Genomic DNA, 23,048 nt, shown 5'->3' with positions numbered 1-23,048 from the left:
ACGGCTTTTCCACTGTCTTCATCTGACTTCTTACTGTCTTTTCTTTTCTTCCCAGATTTTTTCTGTTACTCTAATTTATATTTAATATCTTTTGTGATCAGAAATAGTATATCCATGTTATGAAAAAAATTCTCAACTGCCCAGAAGTGTATAAAGTAGAAAGTGAATGTCTTTCCCCAGCTCCAGTCCCATTTCCCAGAAGTGACTATCGTCAGCGGTTTTGTGAGAACCCAGCCAGGACCTTTCTAGGTGTGTGTGTATCTATAAAACACAAATATGTAGGTACGTAGATGAGTGCATATCCATATATAAGGTTTTGTTGTTTCACTCTAAAGAGAGAATCGTTCACATGGTTCTGCTTCGTGTTTTTATCGCCTACTAGACAGGGGTGGCTTTTTGCGTCCCCGCATATACAGGTACCTCCTCACTCTTTTTTGCATGGGCTTAAGATGTCTATTGTTTGGATGTATTTAGCCACTCTGTTTTCTGTTTTCCGACCTAACTCAAGATAGTTATATAGCTCAGCTGAGAGGCCCGCTGTGGAATGGACCCCCAGCTGAGAGACAGACCCACTGTGGAATGGATGACCCACTCATCCCTTTTGGGTGAACATGATCTTGGATTCTGGATTGATTGTTTTGGGTAATGTGGAGCCTGGCCGACTTGGGCAATTGATGTGACCGTGTTAGTGGAGAGACACTATCCTGTGTGTCTGTGTGACTAGCGGACATTCTTTTGAACGTCTCAAGGGTGATTTGTAAGATGAGAGACCAGCCTCTCTCCCCAGAAGACAGGCCGAGATAATGTTAGATTGAATTTCGGGAGATGAAATTGAGTCTTTAAGTAATAGCAAAGCCTTCTGTTTGGATAGTACTTCATGCTTTTTGAAGTGCTTTCACACGCGTTATCCCATCTGATCCTACTTAGAACCCTGAAAGTGCGCAGGGTTGGGGGTTGTTATCCTGAGCCCATAGGTGAGACCGAGGATAACCAGGAGTAGAATCAGAGCTAGGATACACCCCTCCTTACCCACTCCTGGCCCAGTGTCCTCTCCACACTGAAGAGAGCACCACGCCAGGAAGAGATTGGTCTCCACCACACGGACACCCGGGAGCACTTCCCTGAAAACCCACGTGCCTTAGATAGTTGGGGTTCAGGGGAGGACATGCTAGGACGACCTGCCTTCAGGACTTCTGGTTTATGTATGTTGGCAAATTGAATTTAAATAAAATATTTAAAAGAAAAGACTTCTGGTTTAAATTGGCAGCCCAGGCACACACATTTACCTCTGCTTCCTTCTGACAGTCCGCTCAAGTGGTATTTTAAAGGGTGAACTCACAAGGACAGAGCAGAGGAGAAGACAAAACAGCAACAGCAATAAAGATGTGGAAGGTGGAGCACGGATGCATGAGCAGAAACAGACTTAGTGGGCTCAGAAGATGCAGTCCTCTCTGGCACACAGGAGAAGCCCCCAAACCCACTTCCAGAAGGCCAGCCCTGGCAGCGGGCTGACAGTGGGGCTAACCACAGGAGCATCTGTTGGAATTTCATCGGGAGGCTGTCAGCTTGCAGACCACCTCCCCCCTGGGGGCCTCGGCTGGGGTGACTGCCCCCTCCCACCCAGAGTTTATTCTCTGGGGAAGGCAAAGCACAAGGGTCTCTGGATTACCTGGTTGAGGATGGGGGTTCCTTCCTGAAAGTGGATTTCGTGTCAGTTGCCATAGTGACTGTTGGAAGCCCTCATCTTTTTCCTCAGGCCATTTCCCAGAATAGTTAGCCAGTTCCTTCCAGTCAGGAGTTCAGAAGAGTCTTTTCTGGGGGAAATCTCACCGGTTTAAAGGATTGGAAATCCCCAATGGAATCCTCATATGGTGAAGCCTGCAGTCAGCAGACCTCAGCCAGGAGCTTTTTAGCCATGCGTAGAAGTGAGTGGGCAGCTGAGAACCACCCACCACCTGGGGAAAGCCTCGAATATGAAAGACACACAGGGAGGTAGAGAGAGGAGAAGGCAAGAGAAGGGACAAGGACCTTATAGGGAAACAGGCTATATGAAGAGAACTTAAAAATAATAATAATAAAAATAAAACAGGATGCCCCCTCTCCCTTCTTAAAGGAGCCAACAGGAAAGAACCCAGAAATTTATTTATTTTTTTTAAGATTTTTAAATTTTTATTTATTCATGAGAAAGGGGGGGGGGGGCAGAGCAGGCAGAGGGAGAAGCAGGCTCCATGCAAGGAGCCCGATGTGGGACTCGATCCCGGGTCTCCAGGATCACACCCTGGGCCGAAGGTGGCACTAAACCGCTGAGCCACCCGGGCTGGCCCAGAACCCAGAAATTTAAAAAATGAAAAAGTTTTGACACATTTAAGGATCTATCCCAGGAAGTACAAAAACACAAAGAAATACAGAACAAGACTGAAAAGATCAGAAAAAAAATCAAGGACATGGTTAGATTTGCCACTTGAATGATAGGACTTCCAGAGAGAAGAGAAGAAAACCTTGAAGGAAATCCCCCCTGAACCAGAGACAGAGTTTCCAGATGGGAAGGGGCCCAGCTAATACCCTTCAGATCTGTGAATGAGGGTAAACCACACCAGGTCCCCCACCCAGCGCCCCCAGGAGGAGATTCCAGAACATCGGGCCAAATGAAGATCCTACAAACTTCTGGAGAGGATATTCAAAAGTAAAGAAATACGTGACTAAAAATAGGTTTAAATACAAAGGTTCAAGAAGCAACACGGCATCGGACTTCTTAGTAACACTGGATGTGAGTCAGCGGTTCTGAAGTGAATAATTGCAGATTCTGCACCACGAGGACATCCTCAGAAGTGAGGAGGGAGAGACTTGTAGACAGCCCTTCCAGAGCGCTACTAAGGAGCACACTCCACCAAAACGAAGGGAGGACTGCAAGAGAAAGGAAGACGCAGGATAGAGGAGCTCGGGGAGATGGGGATCCGATCTGGGGGCGTGTGGACGAGGCCCTCCAGGATGCCGTGAAGGGCATCGCTCGGGTGGCTGGGTAGCATCCAGGAGCCCCCATGCACCTGGCGTGGGCCACGCTTGTGGGGTCGTTTCTATGAAAAGACACTGATGGGGGCGCCTGGGTGGCTCAGTTGGTTAAGGATCTGCCTTTGGCTCAGGTCATGATGTCAGGGTCCTGGGATCAAGTCCCACATTTGGCTCCCCGCTCAGCGGGGGGTGGAGGGGGACACGATCTGCCTCTCTCTGCCCCTCCCCCTTCTCGTGTGCATGTGCACGCTCTCTCTCCCTCTCTCACATAAATACAATCGTTAAAAAAAGAAAAGTTAGGGATAGAATGGATTCGAAGGTAGAGGAGATTGCAAAAGCTGGGGATGTCATCGTCTTTGGATTCGTGAGAGCTCCGTAGCACCCTGTGGGGCGGGGGGGAAGCCTGTGTGAATTCTAGGGAACACAGAAACCGTGGCCGCGCAGGAAAGTGTTCAAGCCGTAACGGACGGCGCCGGCGTGCCAGCGAGTAACGTTTTTACGGTCGCGATCACGGGCACGCTGATGCTGGGAAGTGACGGTCCCACTTGGAGGAAAGTGGGCGCGCGTGTGACGATAAGCCCGGTGAGTGCGGGGTCAGCAGCTGGTGCCCAGCCCCGAAGAATCGAGAGGCAGGCCTCCAGCAGTCAGGCAGAGATGGGGAGGAGAACAGGAGACCCGTCCGAAAATGGGGGGCAGTGATAGCTTCTAGGACCGGAGGGTCAAAGAATGCGATTTCGGTTATCGCCGGCCCAGGTGGAGCTCCTCCGAGGGCCCCCGGCCCCGCCGAGCACACGGCCCGGACTCGAGCGGCGCTGCAGCCCCCTCGCCTCCCAGCGCAGGCCGCCTTGGTGCTGGGAGCCCGCGACCTGACTTGCCCTGTGCAGGATAACTGCAGGATGAGTGGTTTATTGAAAAATCCAATTCTGAGCACGTCGGTCTACCACAAACCAGAAGAGGTGGCCGAGGTGCCCTCTGAGTGGGTTTGGGTCACACACAGCAGCGCGGGGCCCCTTCGCGCGGTAACTTATGATCCTGCCCTGGTCTCCAGGGCGAAACCACATGGCATCTGTCTGCGCAGTCGGATGAGGCTTCCTGCCTCTCCTCCACCCTCCTCGGCGGGCCTGCGTTGGGTACGTTGATGGTGGCACGTTCCTTAGATGTGTTGTTATGTGATTCAGCCCTGAGCCCCTCTCGGGGGAGGGGGGCAGAGGCTCCCTTCTGAGACGGGATGGCGTGGGTGCTCCTGGGCAGGTAGCCTCAGAGGCCCACCTCTGTCCCGAGCACCCTGTTCCCAGCAGGGACTCAGGAACCCGCCCGAAGTGGCTTCGCAGGTAGACACTTGCTGCCGCTCAGCTGGGTGTGGGTCACAGTAAGTTGCTTCACTTCCCTGAACCTCTGTTTTCCTTCTGGAGAACGGGGATAACCGTAGTACCTACGGTGTAGACCGAAACAGCGCATGAGACGTGTCCTTGGGACGGTACCTGCCCCACACGAGCTACTACCCCAGGATCGTGTCACCTGTGTCACACGGGGGAGGTCACCGAATGGCTCCGAGCCTCAGCTTCCTGGTTTATGAAGTGGGGAAATGCTGCGTCTCCCGAGAGGGCGGGAACCCCTCTGTGAGCTGCCGTGTACAGGTCGCTTAGCCTGATGCCTGGCAGCCGCCGGGCCCGTTCTCCCTCCCTTCCCGTGTCCTCGGCGTCTGTCCTCACGCAGGCCCGCCTTCCCCCTGCCTGGCCACCAGAACAGCTCCTCCGGCCCCGTCCCTGCTGCTGCGCGTCCTCCCTACAGTTGCCCCGACTTTTCAGGAACGTTGGTTTTACCCCTTTACCACCGGTTATGACAACCAGACCCCCCAGCCTGTCACGTAAAGCTTCAGCTCCTTGTGCGCCCTCGTGTCGGCCACCTCTGTGGGCTCTACACCGTCCCGTGCCCGCCCCCCCCGCCGCCCCCAGCTGCCCTCTTATGAGCATCACGTGTTTTAGGAGTTGGTTGGAAACCTTCAGAAACCTTCAGAACCCCCATCAGAAACCTTCTCTGGCCACCGCTTGTTGCCGTGGCTCGGCAGCACTCCCGGCCGGGGCCACCCCTGGCCTCGTGCCGTTCGGGACAGACTTGCCTCCCGCTGGCTGCGCTGGGAAAGCGCGTGAGGCTTTGGAGTCTCAGGACAGCGAGGTTCACGCCTTAGTGGTGCTACTTGCCAGAGAGACCCTGGGAACGTCATTTCCCCCCTTAGTGGCCTCACTTGTAACGTGAAAATATGTCAGCGGGGAAGAGTGACCTTATTCGGCTTCCGGATGAGGACCGTGAGAGGTGAGCTCTCCCTGAGATCCTGAGGAAGCAGCTGCAGAAGCCCCTTCGGATCACTTGCTCGCACGTGAATTCCCTTCCCTCCATTGCCTCATAGGTGCGTGTTCTGTGGCTTTCGCCCCAGCTCCTTGGGTGCGGGGCCTGCGTGTTGTGTTCCTGTAAGTCACCCCCCTGGGTCAGTCAGTATGTGCCACCCCATGTGGTGGTAACATGTAGGCCCGAGCCCCAGCATTTAAAACAAGATGTGGGGATCTCTGCGGGGCTCAGCGGTTGAGCGCCTGCCTTCGGCCTGGGGCATGATCCTGGAGACCAGGGATCGAGTCCCACATTGGGCTCCCTGCATGGAGCCTGCTTCTCCCTCTGCCTGTGTCTCTCCCTCCCTCCCTCTCTGTATCTCTCATGGATAAATAAGTAAAATCATTTTAAAGATAATGCTAATAATAAAGTAAAACAAGAGATGTGGGTTTCTCGCTCACCCTGCACACCCATGTGGATCCGTAGGGCCAGCCCTCCTCGTTGTGCTTCCCCAGGGAGCTAGACCTCTCACGTTTCACTGGCCACAGCAAGTCCCTTGGGCAAGTCTAATGTTCAAGGGGAGGGGTGGTGTTGGGGGTGGGGGGCTAATCGTACCGCGTATCTGGAGGGCGAGGAATTCAGGAACGTTGGTCAACCGCCTAACCACTACTGTATCCTCCAGAAGCCTGCCCCCTGCTTCGCACGTGGAGACGCCTGTTGGGAAGCCTCCTGTCGCGGCTTGGAGCTGAGGTGGTGAGACACAGCCCTGTTCTGCGGGCGCTCACGGTTCCCTCCCTGATGCACAGCCTTTGCCAGAAACTGGGAACAAATCTAGTTGTCTACGGGTTCAGCCCCATCCTCCAAGCAGTGAAGACACGCAGAAGAAAGTTGTATCGCGTCTGAAATTCTGACTAGTATTCAGGGACCACAGCGCTCTGAAGTTCGCTGATTCTCGATTCACCCCGTTCACTTGGTCATTAGCTCAACAAATACCCTATGTGTCGAGACCTGCCACGTACCCGGCACTGTTGCGTCCGAGACAGCGTAGTAATAACAGGTGTGTCCCTGCCTACTCCGACCTGACAGTTGGGCCTGAGAATGGAATCTGGGCACAGCCAACCCTCCTGGGCTTGCATCGCTTCCTGGCGACCTTGGGCAGGTTCTCAGAACTCTCTGCACCTCAGTTTTACCATCTTTAAAGTGGGAATGATAACCGGCCGTAGGTATGTGCGATAGGGTTATCATTAGGAGGAGGTAGGTGGAGAACCCATAGAGAAGGCCTTGATTAAGCTGTTGGTACAGGGGAAAGCCTTGATAAGCACCAGCCACACCTTTTGTCATCGTCACCACCTTCCCCCTCCTCACCCCCGTTGTAATAATACTTAGGATGAAAATGAATGATGGTGGGAATGGCAGGATGTTGCACCAGTAAGGAAGGTCTTGCATTTTCCTGTAAGGACCGTATGGCAGATGGTTGTTTGCCTTACACGGTAGTCCCCAAGAGCTTGTTTCTCGTGGACCCGCAGCTCCTGGTAAAGACCACTGCGGCGCTCACACCTGCCTCGCCCCGTCTCCAACACTGTGCTGGCTCCAGCACATCCCCTCTGATGCCTTCAAGTCCCACCATCTAATCCCTTTTGAACATTCAAGTGGCTTTTCACTGCTAAGGTTCAGAGCATGGGAAGAACCGCCGAATATGAATGGAACACTTTTAAAAAGGGAGAAAACGTGCGTTTTTAGAGCCGGTATCAGTCACTCTTCCTAAGGAAAAACACATGCTAAGTCCCTCCAGGGTGCAGACACCTCAGATACGTGACCAGGCGAAGGACATGTGTTGGGGCGCCCGGGTGGCTCAGCGGTTGGCCGTCTGCCTTGGGCTCGGGGCGTGATCCCGGGTCCAGGGATCGAATCCCACATCGGGCTCCCCGCGAGGAGCCTGCTTCTCCCTCTGCCTGTGCCTCATGAATATATAAATACAATCTTCTAAAAAGAGAGAAAAAGGGCAGCCCTGGTGGCACAGCAGTTTAGTACCGCCTTCAGCCCAGGGCCTGATCCTGGAGACCCGGGATCGAGTCCCACATAGGGCTCCCTGCATGGAGCCTGCTTCTCCCTCTGCCTGTGTCTCTGCCTCTCTCTCTGTGTATCTCTCATGAATGAACAAATAAAATCTTAAAAAAAAAAAAAAAAAGACATGGTAGGTTTGGCAGGAAGGACAGCAGAGCCAGGGAAGCACCCCTGCTCATTCCCTGCTTATGCATAAAATGGGTCTGTACCTACCTGAGTTCAGAATCATCGAGTAAAGAAAGGGAAGTCACCCCCTGCCACTGCTACAGCCAGACATCGCCTGAATCGAGGACGTACGCACGCCACAATCCTAGTCCACCCCAGCCTTTTGACAAAATATCCATCCTCCCGCCCCTGCCCCGCCTACTCCTAGAAAAAGAAAAGTATATGCCCCATCCAAAACGCTGGCCTCATCAAATCCTGACAGTTTGCCGCCCTGTTTCATAGCTGCCTGGTAGCTGGATCTGTCTCTAAGGTCTGGCAGGAATCGGATACATCTGGCTCCACTGAGTTGTTTAATATTGTTGGCGTGAGCCGGAGAATGGGGGAAATGGCAGCAAATGTGTCCGTATCTTACGGTGAGGCACGAGGGAGTTGGAAAAAAGTATATACTTTATTTCCTCTTGATTTGAAAATGATGGGAAGCGAAGGGAGCGGGGCGTCCCCTTGCATCCCGTGTGTAGGACAAGTCGCCAGCGTGGGGCGATGCCCTCGGGCTCCGCAGCAGTGTGGCCCAGGGAGGACGCGAGGCCCCGTCTCATCGGTATGCAGCGTGGCCCTGGCATTACACACGCTAATCCCGACACAGTAAGCTGTAAAGGAGGCGCTTGCTTTCTTGCTTCGAAATGAATGGAGCAGCCTGGAATCTTCCAGTTTTACCTCCTGCGTTAACCTGGAGCGATGCCAGCGTGTCGGGCTTTACTCCGGGGAACTCGCATCATGTGAAAACCTTAAATCAGGCCTGTCCGCCAGTACACGCGGTTCTAATCCGGTGAATATTTTTAGCTAACGATGCGCATGGGGCCCTTGAGCGCCACAGTCGTGCTCTGCTAAGACCATGCAGATGTAACCACTTTTGCCTGTGTTTTTTTTTTTTTTTTTTTTTTTTCCTGGAAGGAATCGATAAGTCCCCACGCCTCCATGGTTTTACCCAAATCCCTCACGCAGCGCACCAGGCATTGAGCATGTCTTAACCTTGGCGGTAGTGCGCGGCCCGATCTCTGGGGTCGGGTTCTCTTACTGTGAGCCTGGGAAGGTTTAAAAGGAAGGATTGTCTTTCCCTTTGTTTTTTTTTTTTTGTTTTGTTTTGTGTGTTTTTTTTTATAAATTTATTTTTTATTGGTGTTCAATTTGCCAACATATAGAATAACACCCAGTGCTCATCCCATCAGGTGCCCCCCTCATGTCTTTCCCTTTGATTAGCCACTTACTAGGAACCAGAACCTTTGACTCTGTCAAGTTATGGGAACTTGAGCCGAGAGTCCCAGCTATGGAAGGTGGAAGGAGAGATGCATTGAGCAGCCGTCCGCCTGCCCCTGGTCCCTCCTGGACGCGGGGAAGTTAAAACACTGGGACTCGTTTTAATGAATGAACCTCACGTGGAACATCATTCTTCAGAGCCACGCACAGATGTCTGAAAAGGAAAATTTCTTTCCAGAAAACTCAGGTTTTTCGTAACTACCTCTTTCATACTGATGGCTCATTCCCAGGGGAGTGATTTTTTTTTTTTTTTACACTTCCGTTCATCCAGGAAAAGAGAGAACGTTTTGAGAATCCTAAAAAGCAATGTGGGATGGATCTTTCAGTGACAACTCTTTGTCGGGGAGCCCCGTGTGCTGAGTGAAGTGCTGGATAGAAGGTCAGTACAGTGCAGTTAGGAGCACGGACGCATTAGCCGATGGCCTGGGTGCAGATCCTGGCCGCGGCCCGTCATCCTGTGTGAGGTTGTGCCGGGCATACAGCCTTGCAGTGTTATGGTTTCCCCTTTGGTGAAATGGGGCTACCAACCATACTTCCGTCATTCTGAAGTGCTCGGAATAGGGCCTGGCCTGTAGTAGGTAGTCGAACGGTACGGCCACCTTTGCTGCTACTGTCGTTGATCGCATTATTATCATTATTAATTATCGTTAACGATTACTAGATGCTGGGAACAAAAATGTCCACAAGAATGAAACAAAAGCCACTGTGGTCCCTGTCTTTATGGAGCACAGGGTTTCCTGGGGGAGGCACACACTACATACAAGATCATAGTAAAACTGTGACTGTGGTTTGTGCCATGATGACGGAGAGCTAACTCTTTCCAGGGAACACAAATGAGGAGACCTGTCCTGATCAGGAAGGTTGTCAAGGGCTTCCCTGAGGAGGGGATGATTGCCCTGAGATCAAAGGGAGGCAAAACATTAATTCATTACAAAATAATTCAGAGGAACGCCTGGGTGGCTCAACGGTTGAGCATCTGCCTTCGGCTCAGGGCGTGATCCTAGAGTCCCGGGATCGAGTCTCCCATCGGGTTCCCATCAGGGAGCCTGCTTCCCTGCCTGTGTCTGCCTGTGTCTCTGCCTCTTTCTCTGTGTCTCTCATGAATAAATAAATAAAATCTTAAAAAAAAAAAAAAAGAACTCAGAAAACACCAAAAAGCCACTGATAATTCATCCATCCAACGATAACCACTATTAACATTTTACTTCGCAGCCTTCTGTATCTTTTTTTTATGAATGAATAAAAACACACACACAGCATGCATATTTCCTCATCCCCCAAAGTGACATCCCGCTCTTAAAAAAAATACATGTTTTCCCCTAAAGTGCCTTCTTTCACTAAGCCACCATACCACAGACACCTTACTGTGTCAGCCGTGGGGACTGACTTCCTGATGGCTGAGAGCCCCTCGGGACCTTCCAGATGGTGACCCACCTGCTTACCTCCCCGCCCCAGCCCTCCCTTTCCTTCCCACAAGGCAGGATGGTTCTGCAAGAGCCAGCCCTGCATGGCATCCACCTGACAACCATTGTCACCCTGACACCGAGCTTCCGTCTCTGCACGGCTGCTTCACAGGACCTGCTGAGAATCTCCATACTCCCCGCAGTGTAGTCTGATGTGCACATGGTACCCGGAAACTTCATGGCTACTTCTGAAAACATAACTTGGGTTCCCAACCAGCTGTTTAACATGTGGAGGAAAAATTTATCCACGTGCCTATCACCTACCTTCTTTCTTAAAGTACCTCTTCTTTTGGGGATCCTGAATTCTAAAGAATTCCTCTTGGGGAATTTGCTCCTAGGGTCTTTTTTTTTTTTTTTTTTTTTTTAAAGATTTTATTTATTCATGAGAGACACAGAGAGAGAGAGGCAGAGAAATAGGTGGAGAAGCAGGGAGAAGCAGGGTCCATGCAGGGAGCCTGACACGGGACTCGATCCCGGGACTCCAGGACCATGCCCTGGGCTGAAGGCAGGTGCTAAACCGCTGAGCCACTCAGGAATCCCCCTGCTCCTAGGGTCCTAAGAGACCCCCACACCTTATTTGTCTCTTGGAGGATGAGTCCTCTTGAAATGGCTGAAGGCCCAGGTCACTAGGATTCACCTTTAAGGGACATAATTTTCATGGATTCAAAAAAAGGAAAAAACCATCAATGGCCTTGTGCTCTGTGAATTGACTTTCCGCCTCTTTCTCCTCCTCCTCTACCCAGTGACAGGTTGATTCATTCTTTGCCTTTGCGGTACAATTGAAGACCTGTCTGCTCCCTGGCTGAGGACCCTGTTAGCGGGTATATATATGGGCTCTGTCCCGTGCCAGGTGGGGTGACGGCAGCTGCTCAGCGTGTGGCAGCCCCAGCCTCCTAACAGCACCCTGTCCAGCTTCCTTTGTGCCACAAAGACTTGTCTTGATTTGGTTTTCTTTCTTTTTTTTTTTTTAAGGTTTTATTTATTTATTCATGAGAGACACACAGAGAAGCAGAGACACAGGCAGAGGGAGAAGCGGGCTCCCCGCAGGGATGTGGGACTTGATCCCAAGAATCTGGGATCACACCTTGAGCCAAAGGCAGATGCTCAACCGCTGAGCCACCCAGACGTCCCTTGACTTGGTTTTCACTTCTTTTCCTCATACTCTCACAGCTTCACCTTGAATCAGTCCAAAATGTCCAAGGTCAGTGACCAAGGTCATTCAGTAAAACTGTGGAATGGTGCTATATCTGTTCGGGCTCCTGTGACTAAATACCATAGCCTGGGTGCTTTAGACAACAGATGCTTATTTCTTGTAGTTGGAGAGGCTGCGAAGTCCAAGTGCAGCCCAGTTTGGTTCCTCTGAGACCGTCTTCCTGGCTTGTAGAGGGCCACCTTCTTGCTGGGTCCTCACCAGGCAGGGAGAGAGAGAGCGAGCAAGCTCTCTGGTGTCCCCTTCTTCGGAGGGTGCAGATCCTCTGAGAAGAGTCCCACCCTCATGACCTCATCCAACCCTAATTGCCCCCCAAAGGCCCTACCTCAGATAGCATCACGTGTGGCTTAGGGTTTCAACGTGTGAATTTGGGGGAGGGGACACAGATATTCAGGCCATAACCAACAGGTCTTGGGACTCGGGGTGAAGGACAGTATGCAACTAAGATACTGTGGCTGGTAGAAGAGAAAATCCAGACTGTCGGGAGGGTAGGGAGGGCATCCAGAGGAGGGTGGAGGGGTGGAAGGAGTGGCAACACATGCCAGCTTTGCTACTTACTGGCTATGTGGCCTCGAGACACACGTAATCTCTCTGAACTGACCTTTCCTGCTCTCGTGAAAGGGGGGCTGGGCATGCTCGTTCACGGGCCAGCCAGGAGTTCTTTATTTATGAGTTTATGCGTCCCGGCAGCGTTCTTGGTTCATTCAATCAATCAAGAGCTACAGATTTTTTTTTTTTTAAGATTTTATTTACTTATTCATGAGAGACACGGAGAGAGAGAGAGAGGCAGAGACACAGGCAGAGGGAGAAGCAGGCTCCATGTAGGGAGCCCAATGTGGGACTCAATCCCGGGTCTCCAGGATCATGCCCTGGGCCGAAGGCAGACGTTGAACCACTGAGCCCCCCAGGCACCCCGTAACTATGGATTGATTGGTAGGTTGGTTACCTGGGATGTGTCAGGCACTGCGTTAAGTGTTGCAGTTAAGTGAATCTCATGTGTGTTCCCAAGCCCCACATGCAGGACAGGGTGGGCACTCAGTGTTTCCTTTCAGGTCCCACACAGAACGGATCATGGGAACGGGGGTTAATGGGAGTGAGCCAGTCATGGAGCTGGTGCTCGCCCAGCACGGTGACAGACTGGGGAGAGAGAAACATTTTGTTTTGTGAAGCCCGAAAGTGAAGTGCTCTGGGTGCAGGATTGCAGTGGGTCCTGAAAAGGGTAATCGGGAGAGACATCTGGGGGTGGAAGCTGGGTGGGGCAATAATGGGAGCCACATGCTGACCTCTGAGGCTGGAGGTGTAATTACTATTAGAACGTAGAACGATAAGCCCATCGCCAGAAGATAGCCAGACCATTGGCAGGCCTCCCCACCCACCACAAATCTTGTCTTTGTTGCTAGATGGTAGAAAAATAGCCGTATGACTCCAGGGACATTTATGAGACTGACCTCTTATTATAGCTTGACGCGAACAACCTTGCATTGGAGTTAGAAGTCATCACGTCACGTTTTTAATGCACATCGTAATTCTCAGTAACCAGGTTGTTTGCCATCATGGGTGGTGATGGGGGTTTTGTTGTGTGGTTATTGGGTTGTGTTTTGGTTTTGGTGTGAGGTGTTGGGTTTTTTTTTTTTTTTTTGTATCTTTTAAATTAATTTTCAATTAAGTTTTGAAAGAACAAAGTATAAAATTAACTAACTTGCAATTAATTTCAACAGTAATTATGCAAAAATTCTAGGCATGTGAAAGATGGGGGGCACGGAATAATTAGTCGTGGATTTTTTCACTACCATAATTACCCTGATGAATATGTATGAGGCCGTTTGGGAAAGGAACGCACAGCAAGCAGTTGTATTTAATTAAACTTTTAGCTGGCTTAGCTCAGGGAGCCTGCATTGTGTTTTAGTCTCTCAGACTATTAGCAAAGCCTCCCCAAACAAATAGCTCCCAGAAACATAGAGGAGAAAGTCACAGGTGTCTTCTTGCTCAGGTATCCTCTTAATTCTGTAGACTTCTGGTTTTCTTGGACCCTCGGCATGGCATGCATCGTTGTCCAGGGGGCCGACTGGACAGTACCTCGGATTATCATTGCTATGGCAAGGAAGCCTAGCCTAAGCCTGGCACACAGGCCGCTTTGTTTTAAGTGCAGCCCGTGTCTCACACCCTCCGTTGGGCTTCCCTTCCTATCGTGCGGGATGTAGGAGCTGGGTTATAACAAGCCTATGATCAGAACAGCATCTCCTGGATTGAGCCGTTACTGCAGGCCGCTCAGTATGCTAAGCTCTTGACGTGCATTATTCTCTCTTTCCTGTCTAGCCACTGAGATCTGAGACCAAGGAACTTGCCCATGGCCGCTTGCCTAATGGCAGAGCGACGTTTGAACCCTGCTCTTTCCGACCCTATGACCTGTGCAGTGTGCCACTCATTCACTCTCCTGTTTGTCCAAGCTGGAAAGAAAAAAGAGCTAGAAATCCTTCTAGTCCTCACTTGAGGCGGCACGTGGAATTTATTCCACTTGCTTGTTTTTCTGAGGTTGCCCTCCTGCTGCAGATGGACATACCAGGGGTATCTCAGCCCGTGAAGCAAGGCCCTGATAGGAGGGCATGACGAATAATACTGCAGAGGTAGTAGGATGGCGGTACCTCCAGGGGTGGCCACAGATGTCCCCTGAGCTCCTGGGCTGTTTTCCTACCACTGTGTTACGAGCTTTATAAAGACCAAGTCCGACCTTCTCAACACCCCAGGATGTGGCTGCTGTTATGCCCGTGCAACAGGTGAGGAAAACTGAGGAGTTTAAGTCACTTGCTAAGATTGCAAAGCCAGTAGGTGGTAGAGCCAGGATTCAAAAGCAGGCCAGGCAGCCTCCAGAGGCTAGAGTCTATACTGGACATCAGAGCATCATGTTCCCAACCCCTTTTATTATGTAAGGGCCGCCACTCACTGGGTAGGAAAAGGCCGTCTTCAGTCTTTCCTGCTGGTGGCAAGAGCCAAAGTCTCAGTGTTGGCAGTCTGGGGAGATGTCCCCTGGTTGCAAAGGAGATGATGATATTTGGGTGCTTGTCAAGAACTTTCTAGAATCTCCAGAGCAAAGGATTAGAGAAGCATAGAGCATGTCTCACTGCAGTCATTACGGGATCGTGTTTTTATTTAACACTGAGGTTCCCATTTCCAAATACAAAACCGCCAAAAGGCCTCTCAGCCTCATCCCTTCTCTGTTAGGTCAAGCTCTCTTGATCAGTGACTACTTAGGATCGTTGAAGCCCCGTCTCTTCAGGGTCAGTGGTTACTAGCTAGAATGGTGTGTGATTTCTGCAGGCAGTTACAGCTTACCAGAAGGGCCGGGATGGGCCCTAGCGAATGCTGATTCCATGGCCCTCATCCAGTTCTCATTAAGCTCGATGGCTTTAGTAAAAAAAGAAAAAAAAAAAAATCCATCACACACAGCTCCTACCAGACTGCCATTAGTGGAACCGGGAAGAACCTTTCGCCAAGTGAAGCAATTTCCTCATTCTTTAATTAAAGCAATTTGGGGCTGAATGTATTTATGGGCAGACTCGCTGAAGTGAGACAGAAGTATTTTACAGTGTGCATGTCAGAGGAAGATCACAACATCCCGGGTATCCCTCCATCGTACGTAGGGCAGGTACGTACAGGCAGATCAGGCCGGAGCCAAGTCTTTATGCAGAGTCACAGGCGGCAGAAGGAGGTGAGAAACTGTGGCACGGAGAGAGGAAGCGGTTTGCCCAGAGTTGGAGAGCGAGCCAGCCAGTGGCCACACTGGCCCAGGCCCCACCTTCGGGTCCCACCCTTAGACATGCCTATCTCCTACCAGCATCCCGTTTGGGTCACCATGTCACTCTTACCCTGCAAAAGTCTGCAGAGAGCTACCAGCCCCAGGCCAGACCACCTGGCCCTGTGCACCAGCAGCCCCTGTGTACCCCAGGCTCCCAGCTCCTTCCTCCTCTTCATTAATAGGAGGCCAGAATTCTCTGGAACTAAGATTTTATATGTTCTAAGCTCTGCCTGGGGTTCAAGATCACTCTTCAATTGTTCATTCAATTTGCATTTGCCTTATTCTTAATTCGAACAAAACCTGTGAGTTTAGGGTGAGGTAAGGTGACAAAACCGTGGTCCCTTCTTGGTCTCCGCAGGGGGCGCATTCATCTTTTTATCCACAAAGAGAACCAGTAATGGGGGAAATGCCAGAAGTGACAGCATCTTTAGCTTAGGGCTCAGGGTTTTCAGAGCTGCTAAACCAAAGGAAGCAGGAAAATCTGTAACATCCCCTCTTATTCCCTCAACAGTCTTGTACAGAGCGAGAAAGGGTTAAGAGTTTGTTTATCTGCCATCAGACAAGATGCTCCAGAACAGCTCCAGCCTCAGTCTGTACTGTCGAGACCACAAGGGGAGTCTGTAATCATGACTGATGATGAGTTCTCCTCCTCTGGAGCCAACAAAAAAATAACAATTAGCTGAGTTTTCCTTTATCTCCTTCATCCATGTGTTTAATTAGTGCAATTGGACATAGATACTATTGCAAGAAAGCTTTGCTGGGATGATAGGGTGGCCAGCAAACTCTCAGAAATGATAAGGAGACTATTAATTGACAGGCATTTTGTTGGCTTCTGCCTGGAAGCTTCTGCCCTGAGTCTCCACCAAGGACTTGAGGTTGGTATTGACACCAGTGTCTCCTGGTTGCTCCGGGCGAAGGCATCACCAGAGGGACACCTGATACATAGAAACAGCAGAAGTAAGCCCGCAGCCCTCAACTTATGCCCAGGAATTATCTCTTACTTCCTTTCAACTTGAAAGTTCTGAGATTGGAGGAGGAAAACCATGGGGAATCCAGAGAACTAAATCCTTGTGAGAAAAGAGAACATTCTTTATGAAATACTGAGCGGTGATAATAATGCTTATAATGGCTAATACTGTGTGTGGTGAGCATTGTGACTGTAAGTGGATTGTAAACCCATAATTTAAGGCTTATTATCACTTACTGGTTCTACGGATATTATGAAGCACCTGATAGAGGTATGTAAGCCTGAACTTAGTGCTTGGAAGCGAGAGGAACACTTTATCAACATGACTGAAATGGGAATCCAACACTTGAGAGATGTAGGGTTTTCTTTGTAGGAAGCTGGCTGTACCAGTAACTCTGTAGCAAGGCGGGGAATAAGTGCCACAAGGTGGATCAGGTGAGGGGCCGTGGGAGGTTGTCACAGAGAAGTTATTTCTGGTTGGAGGGCTGGGGGGTGGGCGAGAAGTCAGGGAGAAAATAGTGGCCATCTGAGTCTTGAAGGCCAGTGATGTGGACAGGAGGTCATGTTGGGAAGGACATCGTAGGCCAAGAGAGCGACGGTCCTAAGAAGGAAGGGCATCTAGAACCCTTTACCCATAGAGCCGTGTGACTAGTGGGACTGCCCTCTGCTTTCAGCTCTCCTAAGGCACGAGTTGACTTTACCCTTTGGACACAAGTAGCTCTTGCTCCATGTCCCTTTAGAGCGCACAGTGATGCTCTCAGCTGACACTGTGGTCCCATCTGAAGGCTCAACGCAGGGAGGGTCAGCAGCCAAGCTTACTCTCTTGGCAGGATTTGGTTCCTAGTGGGCTGCTGGGAAGAGGGCCTCAGCTCCTTGCCGGCTGGCAGGTGGAGGCCTTCCTCAGGTCCCTGTCAGGTGGACTTCCCTGCAGCACAGCTCTCACCCGGGCCCTCAGAGCAGGCGAGGGAGGGAGAGAGAACAAGCAAGCACTCAAGACAAAACAAGCCACAGGCTTTCTAGAGCCTGGTATTGGAAGTGACAGCTTGTAATCTCTCCCATATTCTGTTAGAGGTGAGAAAATAAGTCTGGCCCACCTCACAGGAAAGGGTCCCCACAGGGGTAAAGAATCAAAGGGGCCATCTTCAGGGTTGCCCACCACATTGGGTGGGAAGGGGGGAAGTGACAGGACCTGAGGTCAGAGAGGGCCTCCGAGGCCTTTTAAAGACTTTGGGTTTTAGTTTAACAGTGACTGAACTGCAACCTGACCCATCCACGAGGATTTTTTTGGTTGTAAAAGATGATAATAGGAAAAGATTGGAAGGAGACCCTAAGTGCCTGTCGTAAGTTCTGGTTAAGTAACCAGTGGCACGTCTCTTCAGGTAACACACCACGCAGCTACTACTAGTGGAGAGTTTTAGAGTTGATTCCAGGTCCAAGGCCAGGAAATACCAGAGTCTGAAGTATTTTGATGCCAGAAAGTAAACAAGTAAACATACAGAATCATGGAGGTGCGTTGAGCAGTGGCAGGAGCTGCGCCAGCCTGGAAACGCTCCCCATAGCCAAAAGTGGACACAACCTATGTCACAAATCAAATAATAATAGTATTGGATCATAGCTTGGGGAGTAAAATAAATATTCATGAGTCTCTCTGACATAAATAAATAACCAAATAAATAAATAAATGGGAGGCAGGGGCGGATCGTCCTTACAGACAAATTCCAGGTGGTGAATGGAGAAGGTATGAGGGAACCTGAGAAGCACCATGAGAACAGGACTGTCGTCATCGCTGTGGACAAGATCTCTGATGAATACCAGTGCTGGGGGGACGTCTGAAGTCTAAGCAAGGACAGGATCGTCGCATCGTCTCAAAGGCTCTCCTCCAAGATGGTATGAACTCCAAAAGGAAAAGCTGAGACTGGACGGTGAAGATTGTCGCCAGGTGGCACCTTCGGTTGACCAGATGACCGTGGTGAACACCAGCCGTGGGCGCGCCGCAGCCATCCTCTGGTGGGACACACTGAACAGGACGCAGCACCTCGGCGACAATCTTCCCGGGAACATGCCTTCACGTCTTCTCTTTGATCGTGAAGCTACATCAGAAAAGCCCACACGGAGGGACAGTCTCCAGAATAACTGCTCGGTCTCTTCCCAAGTGTCAAGGTCAAGGAAGACCAAGCTGTCCTAGCTGAGAAGACACAGATGCTCTGCAGGCTCCTGGATTGGGTGGTAGGACAGAAGGAGAACATTAGTGGAGAACTGGGGAAGTCTGAGAAAATCCTGGAACGTAGTGAATATAATCGTTCTAAATAGGGGGACCTCTTCGTTTGGACCGTCACTCTGTGGTCACGTTGGGGAAAGCTGGGTGTGGCTCTCTGTACCATTTCTGAAACTCGCCTGTAAATCTGAACCTACCTCAAAATTAGAAGTTTTTTTTGTTTTGTTTTGTTTTTTTAAAGGAGAGCCTGGCCTATCGCAGTGCTGTATGGGTATTTATTAAATAGACGAAATGATATTTGGTTTTTAAAAGATTGGTGTGGTTCATGAGGTTAAAAAAAATTAACTAAAATTAATAGATATTTAAGACATGTGCTGAAAGTACTAGGTATTTGCTAATATATGCCTCGACTAGTTCTGGAAGCTCACATGAAAATAAAATGGTACCAGTGGTTGCCTCTGGGGAGGGGACTCTGGTGGCTGAGAGACCGATAAGGAAACAGTTGTATTTTTCTCTGCAGATCCTTTCTGACCTTCTGAGTTTTGAACCAGGCATCAATTGCCTATTCAAAAAATACATTAAAAAAATAATCTAAGCGGCCGTGGGAGCTCTGAGGTTCTGTAGGCGCCCTATCCATTCTCTGGGAACCCTAAGCCCATCGTGGTGACCCAGGATCCCCTAGCACCCTGGCTGTGCCCCAGTGGATGCTCAGTAAAGGGTTAACGAATAAGCAAGTCGCCCCGCCGTTGGCCCGCCGTGGGATTGATCACGTCCATGGGATTGATCACGTCACGTCCTCTTACTTCTCTCCCCGAGGAGGCCAGCTTGGCTCTTCTCTCAGCTCCAGAAGGCTTTGACTTCTTCCCTGGCTGGTTTTAACACAGCCCCATTAGGGTTTAAAAATGCTTGCCTGAGCTCTCTGACCTGTGTTCGGTGTCTGGAGAGCTTTTGACAGGGATACATGGATTTGAAAGTGGCCTTGGGGGAACTTGGTGATTCTTTCCTCTTTAAAGAATCCAGCAAGTAACTTTGAATCCTCCACGGCCTCAAACCCTGCAGTTACTCCTGTCTTCTGGAACAGCCAGGTGCCTTGACCTGGTGCCCAGGAGGCCCTCTAGGTGTTAGAATGGATCCTCCCTCGCCTTATCTTGGGGAACAGTAAAACCTCCACCAGGCCTTCATTTCAGGAAGCGTAACTGTGCGACGGCCCAGCACGGCTCAGGAGACAGGATTGCAGGGTCAGCCGGGATTGGCCAGCTGCACAGGGCGGTGGCGGCCCCAGAGAGCAGCCGACCTGACCATTCAGGTATTTCGTATCCTAGATTGACACCACGTCTGCCACTGCCAATGGGAAATCTCAGTCACTGGCTTCCACAGGCCACAAAAAGCAAGAGCTCGGGGAGGCCTTGCAGGAAGGTTCCTGATTTCTTGGTTAACTTCCTGTGCAGTTCTAGCACCTTCTCACAGTCACTACCTTTTGCATATTCCAAAAGAGACTGAACCCTGGGTAAAAGCGGCCGGTATACCTCTCAGCTCACGGCTCGTTACCTGTCGGTCTGCTCAAGGAATCAAGATTAGACCCGTGGGGGCCAGACGGTCAGTATTTGGGGCTCCGTGTGCCCTAGAGCCTCTCGTCAGCCACAGTAGCACAAGAGCAGACGGAGACTCTGCGTAAAAGAACGGCCGTGGCTGCGTTGCAGGAGCCCGTGATTTGTAAGAACAGCCAGCAGGCCAGCCTTCGCTGATGCCCGAGCGAGAGCATGGGGTGCTGGAAGGCAAGGGGCTCCAGTCAGGCTGTAGAAGAGTCAAGGGCCAGATCAGAGAGGCCTCCCTAGGCCATCGTTAGAAAGTCGGATTTCGAGTGCAAAGCAGCCGTCTTATGTGCTTCCTCAAAAGCTCGCTGAACGCAGCGTGGAGAATGGAGGGGAGCGAGTAGAGTAGGGTTGGACCTTGGGAGGCCACTCGGAAGTTCATGTGGGGATCCACGGTAACTTGTCCCAGCATCTGGCACCGGACTTGGCAGGAACCCGCCGGGACATCCAGCTCCAGGGAGGCTGGGGGGGCCCTTGGGGGATCGTATTGGATACCCGATGGTTGTTTCCTCAGCGGCCACTAATGAGATTGGTTTGCAGCAACAGTGGCGTGCCCGAGGTCGGCTCCCCGTCTCCCTGGCTTTTCAGGTCAGCCTCTCCCTGCAGTGCTATTTGTGTAGGAGTGCGCGACCTCCCAGACTGGAGCTAGCGTGGCAGGACTCGGCTGGGGCTGCTGACGCTGCAGGCTCCGCCGACCCGGGTACTGGAGTTCACCGAGCCTTCTTAGACCAGAACCCAGCTGACCGCCGAGTCCTAAGAATCTCTGCTAAGCATGGATTTTGCAGCTCCCGCCAAACACTCCGGGCGAAGAGACACAGTAAACAGTAGGAAGGGCGATTCTGTGCAGCCGGCCCCATTCAGCAGACGCCAGGAGGCCTGTGCTTCTGCTGGACACAAGCACTGGCGGGCACTGGCGAGCGCTGATGGGCACTGGTGGGCACTGGCGGGCAGGAGCAGCCTCGGGGCCAAATGGGGGAGCCCAGGTTGCCTGAAGCCACTGTGCACACAGGAGGCCGAGTGCCCCGGAGTCTCCCCCTTGACGGTTAGGACGATGAGAACAGCGATCCCGGTTCCTGACTCATCACCAAGGCTCCCGCACCCGCCTGCTGGCGCAGGCAGCTTTTGCTCTCTGTGGTCGTCAGTAGAGGAGGCACCAAAGGACTGTCCCCCGCCGCCCCGCCTTCCTTGCACTGTGCTCTTCTGCTGACATTTTTGCTAGCCGTGACAATTGAACGGAGTCCTCAAAAGGCCACCCAGGCCCTCACTCCAATTATCCTCATCACTGAGTTTGGGTAGCAATCTAAGCTCCTAATTTAAAAAAAAAAAAAAAACCGTTTTCAGCCTTAAACAGCCAATTAAGTTCCTTATTCTCCAGCCAGTTCTGTAACTGCCCTGTGCCTATTTCTTAGCAGAGGCCGTTGAACACCGAGCTCCCCGGCTTCTCACTGGCACCTTCCGCATCAGAGGCCGAGATCAAGCTCTGGGGGCGAGCGGCAGTTCCTAGCAGGCTTCAGAGAGCTCTGGGATCACAGGCGGTTTCCTCCGAGCCAACACGCCCGCCTTGGCCAGGAGCAGCTTGTGAATCAAGGGCCGCCGGCGGCAGCTGGCTGTCTCAGGACACCTGCCAAAGAGGCAGGGCCTTTCAGGGCTGCTTCCCTGCCCTCTGCCTAGGAGAAGGCGTGAGTGAGAGACACGGAGGATCAAGACAGGACCCCCTTGGTCTCTTGGAATCCATCAGAGCAGCGGAGAATTTCCTCGAAGACGTCCACTTCCTTCTGTCCTCAGTTTTACAAACTCTCATGTCGGACTCCCCTCCCCTCCCTCTCATTTTCCATCTGATCTTCGGGTGCTCGTCTCCCGCCTCTGGACGGTCCTCACGTCCCTAGCTCCCTCCCTCCTGGCAGATGGGCCCCGTCCCCTGGTTTCGGGCTCCGGCCAGGACAGCTCCTGCTGTGGTCCACCCGATGTGGGGCCGGCGGGCGGTGTGGATTTTCCCATCACCCTTCTTCTAGTTAATTTTAGAAACTTGAGTTGCCATGGCAATGGTACAGTGGGGTTTCCATGGTTCTCTTGTGACTCAGCCATTTGCCGGTCTGCCGTTTAAATTAAACTTTTTCAGTTCAGTGGGGACACGAGGCATGCTTGGAATAGGGACCTGTCAAGGTGCTGTGGCCCCCACGAGATGGGTAAACAAGAAAGTCAGAGTGCGTAGGGGATGCTTTTGGTTTACAATGACCGTTTCTGGAAGCTTCTGTGCTAGAGAGAATGGGCCCTAGGCAGTAGAGGTAATCTGAGGATGCCTGAGAGATGGGGATCCCAGGGTCTCTCCATGCAGTGAGCTCCCCCAGGGTTGGCTGTTTGGGTTCTGGAGTCCCCAGCACTGAGCACACGGCCAACCCTCAGTGTAGGCCGAATAAGTGGATATCAATGAATGTGCTCTCAGCCAGGCTTTCCTCCTCCTCGGAGAGAGCCGTGGAGTCCTAACCGCTAGGCCACCAGGGGTGTCAGTTCCCATCCTTCCTTACAAGGCCACAGCCTCTGTGTCCCTAAAACCTAAAATCCCACGGTCTCCTTCCTGTCTCCTCCGGGTGGAGCATCCCCTCCCCCCACCCGTGGCATCCCCCCCACTGGCCAGCACTCGTGAAGCCCTTTGTAACTGCGTGCGAGGGGACCAGACTCACAGGTGCCAGGAAGTCAAGAGCAAGCTCAGCGTCGGCCCCCTTGGCTCCCGTCTCCCACGATGGCCCTTGGTGTGGGTGAGGATTCTGCGCCGGGGGCGGGGTTCCCCCTGGTTTACAGACATACTTCGTAGCTGCCACCCGCCGCCCCGAGTCCCTCATGGTCTCTGGCAGAACTGGGGCTCAAGCCAGCCTGAGCCCGAACACCGGCTCTGCGCCGCAGGCCGCAGCGTGCTTGGGCCCGGCTCCCCCG

At 51.7% G+C, this 23,048-nt stretch overlaps 1 protein-coding gene and 1 long non-coding RNA gene across 2 annotated transcripts in view; one reads left to right on the top strand and one right to left on the bottom strand.

Annotated features, from left to right (window-relative positions):
- The window catches only part of LDLRAD3 (low density lipoprotein receptor class A domain containing 3), a 233,095-nt gene that overhangs the window by 195,018 nt on the left and 15,029 nt on the right, over positions 1-23,048 (top strand). The window lies entirely within an intron of this gene.
- On the bottom strand, positions 17,890-22,114 carry LOC111090936. Its single transcript, XR_005373349.1, has 2 exons — positions 19,329-22,114; positions 17,890-18,524 (listed from the first exon to the last, which is right to left on the bottom strand). It is a non-coding gene; the product is annotated as an uncharacterized LOC111090936 (long non-coding RNA).

Source organism: Canis lupus, chromosome 18, assembly GCF_011100685.1.
Source record: "Canis lupus familiaris isolate Mischka breed German Shepherd chromosome 18, alternate assembly UU_Cfam_GSD_1.0, whole genome shotgun sequence".
Taxonomy (NCBI): domain Eukaryota; kingdom Metazoa; phylum Chordata; class Mammalia; order Carnivora; family Canidae; genus Canis; species Canis lupus.
Note: the sequence above shows the minus strand (reverse complement) of the source record. Positions and strands in the feature narration are given on the sequence as shown.